Source organism: Aegilops tauschii, chromosome 7 (assembly GCF_002575655.3).
Source record: "Aegilops tauschii subsp. strangulata cultivar AL8/78 chromosome 7, Aet v6.0, whole genome shotgun sequence".
In the NCBI taxonomy this organism is placed as follows: domain Eukaryota; kingdom Viridiplantae; phylum Streptophyta; class Magnoliopsida; order Poales; family Poaceae; genus Aegilops; species Aegilops tauschii.
Genome location: NC_053041.3, coordinates 42,186,787 through 42,206,142, shown reverse-complemented (window position 1 = coordinate 42,206,142; position 19,356 = coordinate 42,186,787). Strand labels below are relative to the sequence as shown.

The 19,356-nt window shown below is 43.1% G+C and overlaps 1 non-coding gene across 1 annotated transcript; it reads right to left on the bottom strand.

Moving 5' to 3' along the window:
- Positions 1-2,065: 2,065 nt before the first annotated feature.
- On the bottom strand, positions 2,066-2,137 carry TRNAG-UCC (transfer RNA glycine (anticodon UCC)). Its single transcript has one exon. It is a non-coding gene; the product is annotated as a tRNA-Gly (tRNA).
- Between the last annotated feature and the right edge of the window lie 17,219 nt (positions 2,138-19,356).

Genomic DNA, 19,356 nt, shown 5'->3' with positions numbered 1-19,356 from the left:
CACACAACCATGTATAGAGGATCTTTTGCCTCTCGATTGTAACCCTATTATGATGGAGTAAAACTCTTTTCAGGTCGCAATCTATTTTTGTCATGCACATGATACACTTAACTAATTAGATTTGTGTCAATGTGCATCAACTAAACAGAGAGACACCTCGCGGAGCTGTGCAAGTCAGATTATCCTGTATGGGTCAAAATCTGCTTATGGTTACTTGCAGAGGTGGCTTGATTACGTGTGTGCGCCCATGCGTTGTGCCGTTGCGTTTTATCCCCTGACCCACTGTCTGCGTGCAAGCACTGCTGCCTGCCTAATATATCGTTCGTTCTTTTCTTTTACCAGACTAGAAATTTCATGTACGTTGCAACAGAGAGAGAAATGATGACCAACTGTGATTGATTTCTTTTGTTGAATTTATTATGTTACCAAATAATTACCGATCTTGATTGATTCCCTCCCATGAATTTAAAATTAGTTGTGTTACCAAATAATTATTGGATATGATTGATTCCTCCCCGTGTATTACCACGTTACCATATGTTAATCTGATTTGACCGATCAGATTAAGAACCATTATAAAGAATGTCAGGAGGGATGAAAAACCAATGGAAGGTGAAGGTAGCGTACGTGGGAGGTTGGACCAAGGGTTCTTTTTAAGTGTATATATAGAACAATGTACGTGCGTTCCAATGGAATATAAATATTTTAGTGCGTTAGCTTATTATTTACCTGCTCATATTAACGCGTTTGTGTAGATATAAATGTTTATCAAATCACGTTCAAGATTTACCATATATTTTGATGAGAAGTTTGATAATTAAAATAAACTAAAATTGGTTCAGAAGGTAAGTAATTAAGATGATTGATTTTCATATAGTGAATGTTGGACGAAGGGGTGGGGAGAAAAAAAGTGAAACATGATATCTTACAGCCTTTTTAAGTAAGTAGAGATAGAGAGCAGAGACTAGGAAAATTGCCCGTAAGTTGCAATGTAATGAAAAAATCACACGCCGATAGTCTATGCTTCGCTACGTATTAAAGAGCAGTTGCGATAAACGAGGCGACAGAGAACAATGCGGCTAATTGAACTAAACAGATAATTAAGTCAGCGAATGTCAACTATGATCAATGGAACCTTAGAGAATGTCAACTATGTTCTCGATGCACTACAAGACTGCGATTTAGTCAGCGACATTGCAGCGAGCGGCCACATACATTCATGATGCTGACCTTCATCTCCATAGTGTCGAAGCATATGAGCATGGATCCCATCGCAGCGCCAGCTAAAGCCATCCATGATATTGGCCTCCATCTGGGTAGGTAATAGTTTGCTCTTAAAGTCGCCACCAACACCAATATCTCATGGTGCTCAATTAATATTCATGATTGTCTGGCAAGAAGCGCCTGATTGAAATCCCTCATGCCCCTAAAGCCTATACCACTCATGGACTTTGGAAATATCATCTTATCCCATGCAAGCTACACCATTTTTCCTTTTACCTTATTTTTATGATGAAAATTAGGAAAAAAAACCTTTACCGTATTTTTAATAATATATTGCATTTGATCCACTATTTCCGCTATATTGTTTCGGATCACATATTGCACACCATAAGCATCCAGGCGAAGCACAAGCGAAATGGGGAACGTTGAGAAGAAGAACAAGAGAGAAGAGACGTATGGGCCGTCTGGCCGATGGATCGACTCTCGAGTCTTCACAACAAGGTGCAGCCGCAGCAGAGGAGGAAGGCGCAGGCAATGGCCGCCAGGCACCAGTGCGACGGACTTGGCGGCGGTGACAACGCCCTGGAGCATCGACGAGCAGCAGTCCGGGCCAGCCGTGGAGGAGGTCATAAGTCGTAAGGCGAGCGCAGCGCGGCACGAACCCAGCCGCACCACCTACGCTCGAAGTTTGAGGTGGCTTCGTAGAGATCTCTCCTTGTCCAGGGTGATGCGCAGAGAACCGTGCTCGTCTGGCGCACATCGGCACATGTCTAGGCGAACAGGTAGAAAGTACGTCTTCGATGATGGAAGAAAGAGATGCAAAAAAATGACAAAGAAAAAGTGCGTCTGCCGGGAGTCGAACCCGGGTCTATTGCTTGGAAGGCAATTATCCTAACCGTTGGACTACAGACGCTTTGACATGCTAATTTTCATAATACATTTCATTAATAAGAACATTTGTACAATAAGGATGCAAGTTACAGGCATTACACCATGCCCCTTCATCATCATGAAGAAAGGGCACAGTACGAAGCTGCAGGTGTTAAGCATATCGTACCGTCTCTCCCATCAACTTAGTCTTTCTTCTAGGCAACTCAAAAAGAAAAAAAAGCTTAGTCTTCTAGGGCTCGACTTGATTAAAGTACTAACATGAACATGTTAGAGCTTAGCATCTTTTGCCGGTAATCAGACCGCATAATCATTGGCCACATCAAGGTGCTAATTGGCGCTGCAAATGAGCATCGCCATGCAGAGGCTTCAATTGTTCTTATTGTAACGCACCGTAGTTGATTAATCAGTATATGGCAACAAACAGAAGTACCCATGAGTAATAAAGGATCCAGCCATCCAGGGCACGTTTGGTTCGTGACTAATTTTGAAACAATTTTTCAATATCTCGTTGATAGAGTTTGTCAACGCCTGAAAGGATGGAAACAAAAGGTACTATCCATGCAAGGTAAGGAGGTTTTGTTTAAGTCTGTAGCTCAAGCAATTCCTTCATATGCCATGTCAGTGTTTAAATTGCCAAAAGGAATTTGTAAATTAATTACTAATGAAATGTCAAGTTTTTGGTGGGGAGACAGTGAAAGAAGAAGATGCATTGGTGTGCATGGTGGAAAATGCGTATTCAGAAGAAAAGTGGGGGCATGGGTTTTAGAGATGTACAAAGCTTTAATCTTGCTATGTTAGCAAAGCGGTGTTGGCGTCTAATTCAGAACCCTGATTCTTTGTGTGCGCGTGTGTGTTAAGTGCAAAGTATTATCCTAATAGAAACATATTGAACACGGGTCCAAGAAGGGCTCTACATTTACTTGGCAAAGTATTGCTTCAGGGATTATTTTGCAAGATCCTTGGATACGGTCCAATGTTTCGGAAAGTAATCATTTTCTGCGGAGGAAAACTTTATTGTCAAAGGTAGAAGACTTGGTTGACCCCTACTCTGGTCAATGGGATGCATAACTTTTACGGTCTGTTTTCAACCTAGTTGATGTTGCTGGAATCCTACAAACCCCTCTCCCCGTGGATGTGGTAGAGGATTTTGTAGCATGGAACAACACAAGGTATGGTACACTCTCGGTGCGATCTTCATATAATGTTGAGCTTGATCACCATATGCCGCATGATTGGTATATCCTAATGGTCAAGGTAATATTCAGGTAAATGGAATCTGGATGGACACTTGACGCCCGTGAGGCCCTGGCAAATAAAACACTTTACATGGAAGATGCTGAGAGGAGTCTTGTCGTGTTACGGTGTGCTTGCTGGGCGTCAGATTCCAGTCACGGCTACATATCCGTTGTGCAAAAGTGGGCTAGAAGACATACAATACTGCCGATTCATGTGTCGTTGTGCGTTGGCAATTTGGGCTGCACTGGGATCGGAAGGTGTTATCCAGAAAGCTATATTGGTAGATCGCCCGGGATCTGTTACAATAGAGATTCTAGAGAGAACTCAAGCAAATGTTGGGGAGCTGCCAACGGCGGAATTGATAGTAGTAGCAGCGCGGTACATGTTGTGGCAACGGCGCCAGTTCATGGAAGGTGAAGCAGTCCAATCTCATGATCGTGTTGCTATCTCTATCAAAGTGTTGGCCACAAACTTCGTAAGAGCATGATCATATGTGGAAAAGGCCTAATCAGGGATGTGTAAAGGTAAATGTAGATGCTTCATTTCAATCTGAAATGCTGCCGGGCGCCATGGGAGTTGTTCAGGCGATGACAGAGTTAACTTTCTGACAGCAGCAAGCTGGTTTGCGCCTCATGTCAAGAATGTCGATTCTGTAGAATTGAGTGATTCCTAATGGGTTTTCTTGCTGAAAATATTAGATGTAATCACGTGATCATTGGATGTAATCACGTAATGGGTTTTCTTGATGTACCTTCACAGTGGAAGTGGTGAACTAGCAGGACGCTTACTTTGCCCCAGAAGTGGTGATGTTTATGGAATGCAATACTCTGGCTTCTGATTTTCTGAAAGTCGCAAATGTCCATTGCTTCCGAGAAGCAAACGAGATATGAAACTACCTAGCTAAATGTTTCTTTAAATCTAGACCCTCTTGTGTTCGGGATTCCACCCCTAACTCTATTTCTTATATGCTTGTAAATGTTATGGCTATCATCCGAGAAATGAGTCCTATTACTATAAAAAAACCTTAAGGCAAGTTATGACTGCCAAAAAAGTGTGGTGGACAAAATTGTCACCAAAAGTGTGGCAAGATGTAGCAAAAAGCCCTATGACATATGGACCATGTAGATAGAAAAGTTGGCAAAGTACTAGTGTGTCAATGATTCAAACACATGCCTAAGATAGTGTGACATGACTAAGATTAAGTGTGGCAACCATAGGCTACAAACCAAACATGCCCCTAGTAAGAATTACATTCGTGAGAGAGCGATATGAATGACAATGGCTACCAAGGTTCGGCTATTGTACCTCAACAATTACATTATGAATGCTGTCATCTCTTAGCTCACGCTCTAGCAGCGACTAATTAGTAAAGGTCACGGTCATTGCGCCCATAGTCAGTTCCGAACAATGTTTTCATCTAGGTTGCCATCATTTTTTTGGCAAAGACTGGATTTTATGGAGTCGAAATGAAGCATAAAGGAGATACAACTAACAAGTACATCCCCGACCTTTGCATTATTAGGATGAACACAACCAACATTAAGTCGCACACACAAGGAATCATGCCAACATTAAGGCGCATACACAAGAAAATATACCTCGGCCAAAGAAAAATAAGGAAAAAACACCAAAAGTGATCAAAACAACAATCAATGAACTACAACGAGGACCTTCCACACCAACCATCCGTTGGCCTCACAAGGACAACGAGAAATGCCAATCAATTCTGCTGTTAAACTTAGTACTGAAATTGCAAATATGTTTGGTTGTAACACTTATTCAATGCCATTCATATATTTAGGGCTTCCTCTGGGTACAACTAAACCCTTCGTCCAGGACCGGGCAATGCTACATCTACGTAAACACAGCTAAGTGTTCTACGTAGACTGCTAGATGGACTATTGTGACCGGAGAAGGGAGAGGAAGGGGCCCCACCCACACGAAATTCAGGGGGGGCGAGAGAGTTTTTAGTTAGTTTATGTAAAAGCTTTCATAAAGCTAAGTAGATGTAGGATATCGGTCCAGGACATAATGCCCCTTGTGTGCAACGTGGAATGAAGACTCTCTGACACTCTGACAATGATGTCATATGCATGGGGCCAAGCTCTCTCTTGTTAACTCAGTGATCACTTCCTCAACTATTTTTGTGATTTTCACACTTAAGTTCCCATCAAAGTACTTGATCTCTTTGATAAACATCTAGAACATGCCTCGGAAGCATGATAACATATCAAGGCGACAAGTGCAACTTACTGAGGGCATGGGACATGGTTTGCTGCCCCAAAGATAGCGGTGGACTTGGTATTATCAACCTAAAAATCCAAAGTGATCCTTTGTGTAGGATCGAAAGTATGTCTAGAGGGGGGGGGGGGGGGGGGTGATTAGACTACTTGACCAAATAAAAATCTAGCCTTTTCCCAATTTTAGTTCTTGGCAGATTTTAACAACTTAGCACAAGTCAAGCAATCAACCTACACATGCAATTCTAAGAGTATAGCAGCGGAATGTAAAACAATTGCATATGAAGGTAAAGGGAGGAGTTTGAAGGAGCAAACGCAATGTTGACACGGAGATTTTTTATCCGTGGTTCCGATAGGTGGTGCTATCGTACATCCACGTTGATGGAGACTTCAACCCACGAAGGGTAACGGTTGCGCGAGTCCACGGAGGGCTCCACCCACGAAGGGTCCACGAAGAAGCAACCTTGTCTATCCCACCATGGCCGTCTCCCACGAAGGACTTGGCTCACTAGGGTAGATCTTCACGAAGTAGGCGATCTCCTTGCCCTTACAAACTCCTTGGTTCAACTCCACAATCTTGTCGGAGGCTCCCAAGTGACACCTAGCCAATCTAGGAGACACCACTCTCCAAGAAGTAACAAATGGTGTGTTGATGATGAACTCCTTGCTCTTGTGCTTCAAATGATAGTCTCCCCAACACTCAACTCTCTCTCATAGGATTGGATTTGTAGAAGGAAGATTTGAGTGGAAAGCAACTTGGAGAAGGATAGACATCAAGATTTATGTGGTTGGAATGGAATATCTTGACCTCAACACAAGTGTAGGTGGTTCTCTCTCAGAAAATATGTATTGGAAGTGTAGGCATGTTCTGATGGCTCTCTCCACGAATGAAGAGTGGGTGGAGGGGTATATATAGCCTCCACACAAAATCTAACCGTTACACACAAATCACCAAACTCGGTGGGACCGAATCAGAGAACTCGGTCAGACCGAATTGGTTCATAATGTGACCGTTAGGTGTTTCGGTGGGACCGACATGTCAACTCGGTGGGACCGATATCATTAGGGTTAGGGCATAACGTAATCTCGGTGAGACCGATTACACAAACTCGGTGTGACCGATTTTGGTAATAGACTAACAAAGAGTTGGTCAGGCAAACTCGGTGGGACCGATTCGCTCATCTCGGTTGGACTGAAATGTTACGAAAAGGAAACAGAGAGTTTACATTGCAATCTCGGTGGGACCGATCGCTCATCTCGGTTGGACCGAAACGTTACGAAGGGAAACAGAGAGATACAATCCCATCTCGGTGAGACCGAGATCCCTATCGGTGAGACCGAAAAGACTAGGGTTTCTGGCAGTCGCTATGTCAAGTGAACTCGGTGGCTCCGGATAGAAAGAACCGGTGGGGCCGAGTTGGACTTTTGGTTTGGGACATATGTGGATATGAGAAAGTAGTGGAGGGTTTTGGAGCATATCACTAAGCATTTTGAGCAAGCACCTCATTAAGCAACACCTGATCCCTTCTTAATAGTATTGGCTTTTCCTATAGACTCAATGTGATCTTGGATCACTAAAATATAAAATGTAGAGTCTTGTGCTTCGAGCTTGAGCCAATCTTTTGTCCTTAGCATTTTGAAGGGTCCACTTTCTAATCCATGCCATGCCAATCATTGAGCTTTCCTGAAATATCTATCTTGAAATAGCATTAGCTCAATGAGCTATATGTTGTTAGGAATTACCAAAACCACCCAGGGATAGTTGCACTTTCAATCTCCCCCTTTTTGGTAATTGATGACAACATATAGATCAAAGCTTCGACAAATGATAAATAGTATTGAAAAAACATCGTCGCTTTGAGAAGTATGTGATAAGCAAGAGCTCCCCCTAAATTTGTGCATTATTTAAAGTTTTCTTTTGAATGCAAATGCACAATCGATGAGGATCATGGGTTACTCTTCCATGTCACATACATCTTGGTGGAGCGCTCAAAATGATATAAGTTAAAACACATGCACTCATCACCAAGAAAAGTGAATGATCATAAGAGAATATAAAGATAATATCATCCAACAAGCATTAAGGGTAGCATATGATCAAACACATGATCAACAAGAACATAAAGTAGCATCACAAGCACACAATAAACCAAACCAAATAAGTGCAAAGAGAGATAAAAAACCAACAATCTCTCTCTCTCGAAGCCTATGATCTATACATTTTTCTCCCCCTTTGGCAACAAGTTACCAAAAAGTTCAAAAATGCATAGTGCTAATCGACTCTCAGGCTTGATCTTCGGTAGGAGGTGTTGAGAGAACTCCAAGGACGAAGGCTTCTGATGAAGTAGCTGGAGCTGGTGGAGTAGCTGCTGGAGGTGGAACTGGAGCTGTAGCTGCTGGTGCTGATGCTGTGGCTCTAGTGTTTGTCACTGGAACTGCAGCAGATCTCTGTCCTCTGGGCACTCTGGCAAAAGCATCTGTGGTAGACTTGCCCTTCTTCTCCTCTGCTTCCTCCTGAAGTTGCTCAACTGCAGTTTGGATCTCTGTTACCTTGACATCAAGGTCATAGAATTTTGTCTCAATAATCCTTTCCAAGCTCTCCTGGTTCTTGGTCAGGGTGGCCAAGCCCTTCTCAATCCTCAGGGTGGATTGGATCAGATATCCAAGCTGGTCTTGCTTGCTCTTCAAGAATACCTGAGATGCCTCTTCCATAGTTGGCATCTTTGCAGCCTTCTCTGCCTTAGCCTTGTCTCTCTTTTCATGTGCTTGAGCTGAAGATGGTTCATTCTCATTCATCACAACAGTGTTATCTTCAAATTCAGGATAGATGGGCAGATGCTCCTTATTCAAGATGTACTTCCCTTTGCCCATCTTTGAGTTGATGAGCTCCTGAATGTGTGGGGCATACCCACAACTTCTCTTCTGATTAGCTGCAGTCCTCTTGATTGTTTCAACAATCAGGAATGACTTTGAACTTCTGTGGGACATCAAATATGTGTAGCAAGTTGATGGCATGTCCTCTGATCATCTTGTGATCACCTGACTTGGGTAGCAGTGTGTGCCTTAAGATCCAGTTGATAGTTGGCAGACCAGACAACAGATAGTGTACAGATCCAAACTTGTGTGTATCCAAGGCAGCATCTGGGATCTCCTTGTACATGTTGGCCATACTGTTGTGGCCTTTCTTCTTCTCTGCATAAATGTCCAAGTCATCCTCATGTTCCTCATGAGCATTTATGAGCTTGGCCCACTCATCAACTGTAGATTGGTACCTAGTACCCTCAGACATCCACACAATTCTTCCATCTGGATAGAAGTGGGCAGTGGAGTAAAACTGCATGATGAGCTCATCATTCCACTTGGTGGGCTTCTGGGCAACAAAAGTGTCCACTCCACATGCCTTGAAGCTATCAAGCACACCAGGGAAGTGATCTTCATTCTCCTTGATGAACTCCTAGTCAACCCATCTCATGTCACACACAATGGGTTTCTTGTCAAGCAGAATAGTCTCATAGAAGTCCTGCTGTTCCTTAGTGTGGAATCTGTAGTCCACAGCAGTCCTTCTCCTGATAGCATAGGGATCAGACTCTCTCCATAGTCTCAATCCTGCATCCTTCCTAATTTTCATATTCTCTGCAACTGGGTGTGCATCAGTGTGGTCAGGGATCTTGGGCTTTAGCTTCCTCAGCACAACAGAATCATCTTCTTCTTCTTCAGCAGCTTGAGGCACTGGGGCCTTGTTCTTCTCTTCAGCATGTATGTTCCTAGTGCTTCTCTTGGGTTTTGGCTTTGGAGCTGGAGCAGCAGCCTTGGGAGCAGCTTTGGGCTTTGATGGAGCAGCCCCTGATTTAATTGCATCTCCCATAAGCTTTTGTGCTTTGGGTGCTGGTGCAGCATCCTCTTCCCCTTCCTCTTCTTCTGAATATCTCCTCATTGAGGGCTTTCCAAGAACTTTGGCAGTATTGGTTCTGGCCCTCTTCTTCTTTCCATCACCTACTACTTCACCATCATCAGATTCAATGGTAAACTTCATGGTTTCCCCTGTGGCAACTTTCCTTGGCTTTGACATTGGCTGTCTTCTTGCTAGAGCCTTTGTTTTCAGACCTGGCTTTGTTGTAGCAGCTGTGCCATACTCTTTCTTTAGCACCTTCTTCTTTGAAGTGGCTTCATCCTCAACAGCCACATAATCTTCATCCTCAGAGTCAGAATTCCTCTTCTTCCTTGTCCTTGTGGCAGCCTTTGGCAGATTGCTTGGTGTGCTCCTGCCGCCATCATCATAGCTGCTAGAGGGATCTGAACCCTCACTCAACTGCACATGTTCTTCTGACTTGTTTTGACTATCACTTTCATCAGACATCTCTACAAATACTCTAATAGCAGACCCTGTGAATAGGTTATAGATGAGGTAGAGTGGATGAGCATCACAAAGTATAGGAGTTTTGCAAAAAGGATGACTTAAAAACTTAGTTTTAGTTCTTCACAGAAAGCATTTCGGATCTACCGATTTGTAAACTCGGTGACACCGAAGCAGCTTTTGGGACCTAAACTAGTGAACTCGGTCAGACCGAGTCACAGTTCGGTGGTACCGAGACCGCTAGGGTTTCACAAAGAATCGAACTCGGTCACACCGATTTGCAGTTTTCGGTTAGACCGAAAACGCGTGTGCTTTGGCCTAGGCCAAAATCGGTGAGACCGATTTCTACAACTCGGTCGGTCCGAGATGAATTCGGCGGAGACCTAACCCTAAATTTTCAAATCAAAACTGATCTACGGGATGTTTTCGCTGGACAGGATTATTTCAATCGTGTCAAAGATCATGGCAAAGCAATGTGCTAAGAATCGGAGTTAGGGATTAGCACAAAGGTCAAGTTCGTACCGTAGTTCGGCGACGAACTTGCTACGGCGGCAACGGCGGTGAGGATTTCCATTGACGGCGGCGAAGACCAGCGGTGGGAGGTCGCTGGCGATGAGAGGACGATCCGGAGACCCGAAGAGGCAGAGCAGGTTATGCGCAGGCGAGAGGGTTCGGAAAATTTTCTAAAATTTGGCCCGTCGGTATATATAACCTGACCCTGTCGGTGTGACCGAGTGGAACGACTCGGTGGCACCGAGATGCAAAACTGCAAGCAGTTACTGCAACTCGGTGTGACCGAAAAGTTCTAATCGGTTGCACCGAGATTGAAAACCCTAGATCAACTTAGTGACTCGGTAGGACCGAAAATAATGAATCGATCAGACCGAGATGCACAAAGAGGTTTTGGAGGTTTAAGTCTATGACGAATCGGGACCTCCGAGTGCTCCTCACACAGAGTGGTTCGAATCTGAGTTGATCAAACTTTGTGATGTAGCATGAATAGAATTTGAGATGAGAAAAACATAGATAGCTAGAGGGAGTTCTTAGGCATTCTTGTCCATCCATTTGGCAAAAGAGAAAGAGCCAAACAATCAAAACAACAAATGGATGTCCTCGAATGAGTGAAATATGCAACCAACATGCTCACACAATAAAATGGCAAATGAAATATGTGACAAAGCATGCACAAACACTCTAGCATCTATCAAGCAATTTGGCGATGACTAGGTCATCTATATATGAGTATATTGACTCAGGAGTCAAATGAGAACATTTGATCATAGGTCATACTCATCGTTTAAGCTCAAGTGGGGTTACCACTTTTACATAAAGCATTGATGTGTTCACACCATTAGAGTTGCTTTGACTCAATTGATTAGAGTAAAGCTCCCCCTAGATGTGGTATCCCCCCTTGGAGGGATGAACTAACCTTGGGTTTTGTCGAAGATGACTTCATGTAGGTGTTGAAGATGTAGATGCTCAATGTTGATGTGGATCATTTGGAGCAATCCTTTGGAGTGAGTTGCACTTTCAATACCTACACGGGTTAGTCCCACAAGGAACAAACACTACTAGGGAAAACCTTATACACAGAATCTTAGCAGCAACGCGGTTTAAAAACAGGCGCTGCTGCTAATTAGCAGCAGCGAGCTTCCGAAAACCGCGCTACTAATAAAACTGTAGCATTAGCGATCTAGGTGAAACAAGCGCTACTACTATAATTGCCACGATGCCGCCGCGAGGCTAGTTCTAGCAGCAGCGCTTTAACATGAAGAGCGCTACTTTTGCCCAATAATCGCTACTGCTAAGTTTACTACAAAAGTTTAGTCCCACCTCGCTCCTTAAGAGAGTTTGTACCACCTTAAATATGTTACTTCTACAACTTTCACAAGCACTTGGTCTTCATTGAACTCTATGTGTAGGATCTGTGGCCGCAATAGGAATCCTCGCCAGTTCTTAAACCAACCGGTGAGGATTCCTATTGACAAATCAGATTGTACACAAAAAGATCATTGATGATCAATGTATTTTTTTGTCTATTTTTACATGACACATAGCAGTAGCGCATTCTTTGTGAAAGGCGCTACTGATAGGTCGTTTAGAAGTAGCGCCTTTTGCTATAGAACGCTACTGCTAATCCATTCCATCTCCCACCCCCACTCTCCTCTATCCGATCCAGATCACACTCACACTCACTCGATCCCCCGCGCCGGTCCTCCCCCGTCGCCCCTCCTCCGATCTACGCCACCGTCACCTCCTCCTCCTCCTCGCTGGACTCGGTACCGGCCTCCTCCTCCGTCCTCCCTCCACTGGCCGGCCCCTCCTCGCTCAGCCTTCCTCCTCCGTCCTCCCTCCACTCGCCGCTGGCCAGCCCCTTCTCGCTCCGCCTTCGTCCTCCGTCCTACTCTCTTCTCCCTCCTCCCTCCTCCCTGCTATATTTTGATTTAGTAGGCTAGTTCATATGCAACATTTTGATTTAGTTGATTTAGAACATGATTTAGTTGATTTAGTTGATTTAGAACATCTTGATTTAGTTGATTTAGTAGGCTAGTTGATTCAGTTGATTTAGAAAATTTTGATTTAGTCGATTTAGTATGCTAGTGGATTTAGTAGGCTAGTTGATTTAGTTGATTTAGTATGCACCATTTTATTGTTATTTTTTCTATACATGGATAGGTAGATGCTTTTGTTTTTTTGTAATAAGATATTTTTTGGCAAAATGTAGGTGCCAATTTATTTAAATTTGCCACTTGTTTTTTTAATCAATTATCTTAGGCAATAGGGGCCAAATGAGATGAAATGTCTTGGTAGGTGGTACCCTTATTTGGTACATATTTGTGAAAAGTTTTTTCAGCAATAGGTGCCACCGAAATGCTTTGTCCATAAAATTGCTTCTCGTGGAAGAACCAAAAATATCACATGCTACTGTTTTTCTTTCCTGTGAAGTGAATCGTTAATCCTTTGCTCATATTGCTTTAGGAAAATGGCGCCACCACCACCACCACCACTATGTCGACTGTGCAAGTCAAGGTGCGCCAGCAGCCTTGCAACTGGCAAGCTGTTTGGCATCTACTTCCAGTCGAGTTTTCGTCATGCGGCGGTAAGAAATTAGATGAAATGTAACAACTATTTTATTTTTAGTGTTGGCATTACTACATTGTGTCATTTTGCTTTTTTTACACAGATCGTCCCATGCAATGTGAGGTTGAAATTCAACAAGCTGACAGGAGACACTGTGACATTTGAGGCTCCTGGGGGGCCGTACACTATGGAGGTCGAGAAAGGACGCAATATGTCGCAGATTGGAGGAGATGGATGGGCCCGTTTCCTTGCCCACATGTGTCTTACTGGTGGTGAGCTGATCAGCTTCTCCTTCAGAGCAGAAAGACCCAAGCTGGCTGTCATTTATCTCAACCTGGTGGAAGATGACGAAGATGATGAAGATAATGAGGACCCACTCGATGAAGATGATGAGAACCCACTTCATGAAGCCATCATATCTCAAAGAATGAGGCTGAGCGAGGAGGAGGTGTGCAACCTATGGGACATAATTCCGCCACGTGATGACTTTGTCGGGGTGCCATTCGTGACCCGCCTGACAAGTACCATGGTCGATCGGCATAAAATGGTATGTTATACGTACTGCCTGTAGTAATTTGATGATATATATATGCTTTATTGTTATACTTACAAATGCAAATTATTCGATGATATGCTTAGTGAATCCGATGATATGCTTAGTGTAGAGTCCAATGATATGCTTTGTGGAATCTAGTCGATGATATGCTTTAGTGTAGAGTCTGATCACATGCTCTTAGTAGTGTAGAATCCAAGGAACTATTAATAGTGTAGATAATCCATATATATTTATTAGTAGAATTCATGATTAGTTAGTACAAATGTGTAGTACTGTGTCTTTTGATAGTGTAGAAATCTAGACTTAATAGAAATATATTTGCAAGAGTATGTGCGAGGCTATTTATTAATTGATATGTTTTTCTTATTCAGAAATTGCCAAAGAACCTATCTGAGAGTTGTGGTATCGAGCCTGATGAAGAAGACTCAGCTGGACTACGCCTTACCGAAAGGGGCTCCGTCACCACCTGTACTTACCGCATAGACACAGACGGTCGCACACACTTAAACTTGGTTGGGTGGAAGAGATTCCTCGTTGGCAAGAATCTTCGTGTTGGACAGGCCATCCTAATTACTATCAGGAACACCCATCGCCCAAGCTTGAGAATGATCATCGTCGTCGATATCATCTAGAACTATATATGTGTGTGTGGCTATATCATCTAGAACTACATATGATGATCGTCATCGATATCATGTAGAACTACATATGATGATTGTCGTCGATATTATCTAGAACTACATATGATGATCGTCGTCGATATCACCTTGTACTGCTTGAGGATGCATGTTGAGTATATATGAAATTATTATCTAGTACTCCCTCCGTTCCAAATTACTCGTCATGGTTTTAGTTCAAATTTGAACTAAAACCACGACGAGTAATTTGGAATCAAGGGAGTACTACCTAGTACCGATAATGCTTTATGAAATTGATATCTAGTAGTACCTAGTATCTGGAAATTGCTGTTTATTGAAGCTGAAACGGGGTAGGAAGCCGGGGGGGAATGATGAAAGATATAGCAGTAGCGCGGGGCCAGGAAATCGCTGCAGCTAATTAATAGTAGCGCGTTCCGAAAAAGCGCTGCTGATACAGTCCATAGTAGTAGCGCGGGTACAGACCGCGCTACTACTAACAGTTAGCTGTAGCGCCTTATTGGTAGCGCGGCTGACCGTGCTGCTGATAGCCTCAAAACCCGCGCTACTACTAGGGTTTTCCCTAGTAGTGAAACAAGGATATCCATAGACATAGAGTGATGCATACACAAGATGATGTCCATGAAAGCATTAGGTTACCTTGTCCCTTGTCTTACCAACAAGAGGGTTTGTGACTCCTTGAACTAGTGCAAGATATGGAAGTAGTTTGCACTTGTTCTTGCCAAAATGATAAGAGTGAAGTATGTTGGCGGAGTCACCCTCAAGAACTCTCTAGTTCTTCTTCTTCTAGATCCACATCATCTTGATGGGAATCCTAGGAGTTGTAGTTGTACTTGATGAAGTAGAACTCGATGTAGTCTTGGGAACCCACTTGACCAAGGCCTTAGGTGCTTCTTCAAATGCATCAATTTCCTCTTGAAGCTTGTCCTTGCCTTTTTGTTTGTGGTCTTGTGGTGGAAGATCATCTTGAGCTTGTGTCCCTTTGAAAGAAGTAGGATCATACTTCTCTGTTGAGGAACAAACTTCGTCTTGGGGTATTGATCTTCTTCCCACTCAACTCCATTGGCATTGAACTTTCGTTCAAAACCAACACCTTGATTCTTCCGGTGTCTTCCTTGCTTGCGCACAATTTCCTCCAATTGCTTACTTTCCGGCAAGGCTTTAGTAAACACCTTTCTCTATAATTCCCTTCAATAAGCTATTTTCTTGCTCAAGTGTAATTTGGCTAAGAGAATCATTAGTGGAATCAAGAAAATTACTAGAAGCAACAATATTGGATTTAGCATGATTGTTGTTACTACTAGATGAAGCATCTTTCTTGTTCTTGTTGCTAGATTTAACTTGTGGCATGTAAGTAGACAAGAGTAAACGCTTGGCAATGTAAGAAGAACTTTTCTCGCGAAGATCATCATTGATTGCCTTTAAAAACTCATGCTCTTGCTCAAGGTTGAGCTTTTCAAAGCATAGCTTATCATGAGTCTTTAAAAGTTCTCGATGATTTTCCAAGGTAGTTTCATGAGCTAACTTAAGAGTGTTTAGTTCTTTAGTTAGACGCTCAATCTCCTTCTTATCATCGTCATTCGTTTTATCTTGATTAGCATGATTAATTGACGTTTCATCATAGTCTTCATTACTAGAGTTGTCAACAAGTAAATCATCATCACCTAGCAAATCATCTTCATCACTATTGAAATCAACATACTCGGGATGTGTTACCTTTGGACCTTTGGCCATGAAGCATCTTCCAATTCCTTCATTTGGTGAGTCAAATATGTCATAGGAGTTGGTTGACACAAGTGCTAGACTGGCAACACCTTCATCTTGAGTATATTCGGAGTCGGAGTGATAACTTCTTTTGGAGTGATTGTCGGAGTCGGAGCCAGATACCCATTCACCAACATGAGCTTGATGTCTTCTTTTTGTGTAGCTCCTTGATGACTTTTCCTTCCTTTCCGAATCCTTGCTTCTCCGAGAGGGTCTTCGTTCATGACGATCATCTCTATTCCTCCTTTCTCTTGGTGGTGATTCTTCTCTTCTACTTCTTCTTTTGGGAGAATCTTCTCTTCTTTTGTAGGGTGCCGTACACTCATTTGAGTAGTGTCCGGGCCTTCCACAATTGTAGCAATTACGCTCACGACTAGAAGATCTTTTGTCATTGTAGGACCTTGACTTGGAACTTCTTTCTTTGCTTCTACTCTTGTAGAACTTGTTGAAGTTCTTGACCATTAGGCTCAATTCTTCATTGAAGGTTTGTTTCTCACTTGATGATGTGGGAGAATCACATGAGGCTTTGTAAGCACCACTAGACTTGTTGTGAAGCTCTTCCTTATCCTTGAGTGACATCTCATGAGCAACAATTCTTCCAATGACTTCCGTTGGCTTGAGATCTTTGTAATTTGGCATCATTTGGATCAATGTGCACACGGTATCATATTTTCCATCCAAGACTCTTAGGATCTTCTTGATGATGAATTTGTCGGTCATCTCTTCACTTCCTAAGCCGGCAATCTTATTTGTGATGAGAGCGAGCCTAGAGTACATTTCGGCGACACCTTCACCATCCTTCATTTTGAACTTGTCAAGTTGACTTTGAAGCACATCCAATTTGGATTCCTTGACGGAGTCGGTACCTTCGTGCATATCAATCAAAGTATCCCAAATTTCCTTTGCATTCTCAAGACGGCTGATTTTGTTGAATTCTTCGAGGCACAATCCATTGAAGAGAATATCACAAGCTTGAGCATTGTATTGTAGCATCTTCAACTCTTCCGCGGTAGCTTCACGGTTTGGTTCTCTCCCGTCAAAGAATTCACCTTGCAAGCCAATACACACAATAGCCCAAACGGCGGGGTTATGTCCAAGAATATGCATTCTCATCTTATGCTTCCAACTAGCAAAATTTGTACCATCAAAGTAAGGACCTCTACGGTGGTAATTTCCCTCGCTAGACTCCATACTCTCCTAGGTTGTGAAACCAAGGCTATGACCACCAAAAGCTATGGAAATCAAAGCAAATGGAGATCAAAGCTCTGATACCACTTGTAGGATCGAAAGTATGTCTAGAGGGGGGGTGATTAGACTACTTGACCAAATAAAAATCTAGCCTTTTCCCAATTTTAGTTCTTGGCAGATTTTAACAACTTAGCACAAGTCAAGCAATCAACCTACACATGCAATTCTAAGAGTATAGCAGCGGAATGTAAAACCATTGCATATGAAGGTAAAGGGAGGAGTTTGAAGGAGCAAACGCAATGTTGACACGGAGATTTTTTATCCGTGGTTCCGATAGGTGGTGCTATCGTACATCCACGTTGATGGAGACTTCAACCCACGAAGGGTAACGGTTGCGCGAGTCCACGGAGGGCTCCACCCACGAAGGGTCCACGAAGAAGCAACCTTGTCTATCCCACCATGGCCGTCGCCCACGAAGGACTTGCCTCACTAGGGTAGATCTTCACGAAGTAGGCGATCTCCTTGCCCTTACAAACTCCTTGGTTCAACTCCACAATCTTGTCGGAGGCTCCCAAGTGACACCTAGCCAATCTAGGAGACACCACTCTCCAAGAAGTAACAAATGGTGTGTTGATGATGAACTCCTTGCTCTTGTGCTTCAAATGATAGTCTCCCCAACACTCAACTCTCTCTCATAGGATTGGATTTGGTAGAAGGAAGATTTGAGTGGAAAGCAACTTGGAGAAGGCTAGAGATCAAGATTTATGTGGTTGGAATGGAATATCTTGACCTCAACACAAGTGTAGGTGGTTCTCTCTCAGAAAATATGTATTGGAAGTGTAGGCATGTTTTGATGGCTCTCTCCACGAATGAAGAGTGGGTGGAGGGGTATATATAGCCTCCACACAAAATCTAACCGTTACACACAAATCACCAAACTCGGTGGGACCGAATCAGAGAACTCGGTCAGACCGAATTGGTTCATAATGTGACCGTTAGGTGTTTCGGTGGGACCGACATGTCAACTCGGTGGGACCGATATCATTAGGGTTAGGGCATAACGTAATCTCGGTGAGACCGATTACACAAACTCGGTGTGACCGATTTTGGTAATAGACTAACAGAGAGTTGGTCAGGCAAACTCGGTGGGACCGATTCGCTCATCTCGGTTGGACCGAAACGTTACGAAAAGGAAATGGAGAGTTTACATTGCAATCTCGGTGGGACCGATCGCTCATCTCGGTTGGACCGAAATGTTACGAAGGGAAACAAAGAGATTACAATCCCATCTCGGTGAGACCGAGATCCCTATCGGTGAGACCGAAAAGACTAGGGTTTCTGGCAGTGGCTATGTCAAGTGAACTCGGTGGCTCCGGATAGAAAGAACCGGTGGGGCCGAGTTGGACTTTTGGTTTGGGACATATGTGGATATGAGAAAGTAGTGGAGGGTTTTGGAGCATATCACTAAGCATTTTGAGCAAGCACCTCATTAAGCAACACCTGATCCCTTCTTAATAGTATTGGCTTTTCCTATAGACTCAATGTGATCTTGGATCACTAAAATAGAAAATGTTGAGTCTTGTGCTTTGAGCTTGAGCCAATCTTTTGTCCTTAGCATTTTGAAGGGTCCACTTTCTAATCCATGCCATGCCAATCATTGAGCTTTCCTGAAATATCTATCTTGAAATAGCATTAGCTCAATGAGCTATATGTTGTTAGGAATTACCAAAACCACCCAGGGATAGTTGCACTTTCACTTTGCTTCTTAAATACCTACACAAATTCTATAATCGATATGATCTTCCATGGGTTGAACTTATTTGGTCCACGTACTACAACACAAAAATCAGACATGCTTCGCAGCCTTGTGGCTCATTCTGCTAGAGACATCCTAAAGCTCACCCGCCGTGTGTACCGTGGCAATTCAAAGGTTGAAGTGAGACCAATGTTGAGGAAATTGTTATCTGGTAGCTACTCGCTCGGCTTGGGAGTAGTGATTAATCAGTTCGGATTAATCGGTTGACAACTAATCGATGAAATTTTGAACTCAATAGGCAAAATATTTGTATGGAGGAATTTGTTCAATAGAACTTGAATGTATAAAAAAAATTCTACATTGCAAATATGAAGAAAATGGCACCATTTTCTTTTCTTAATAGATCAATC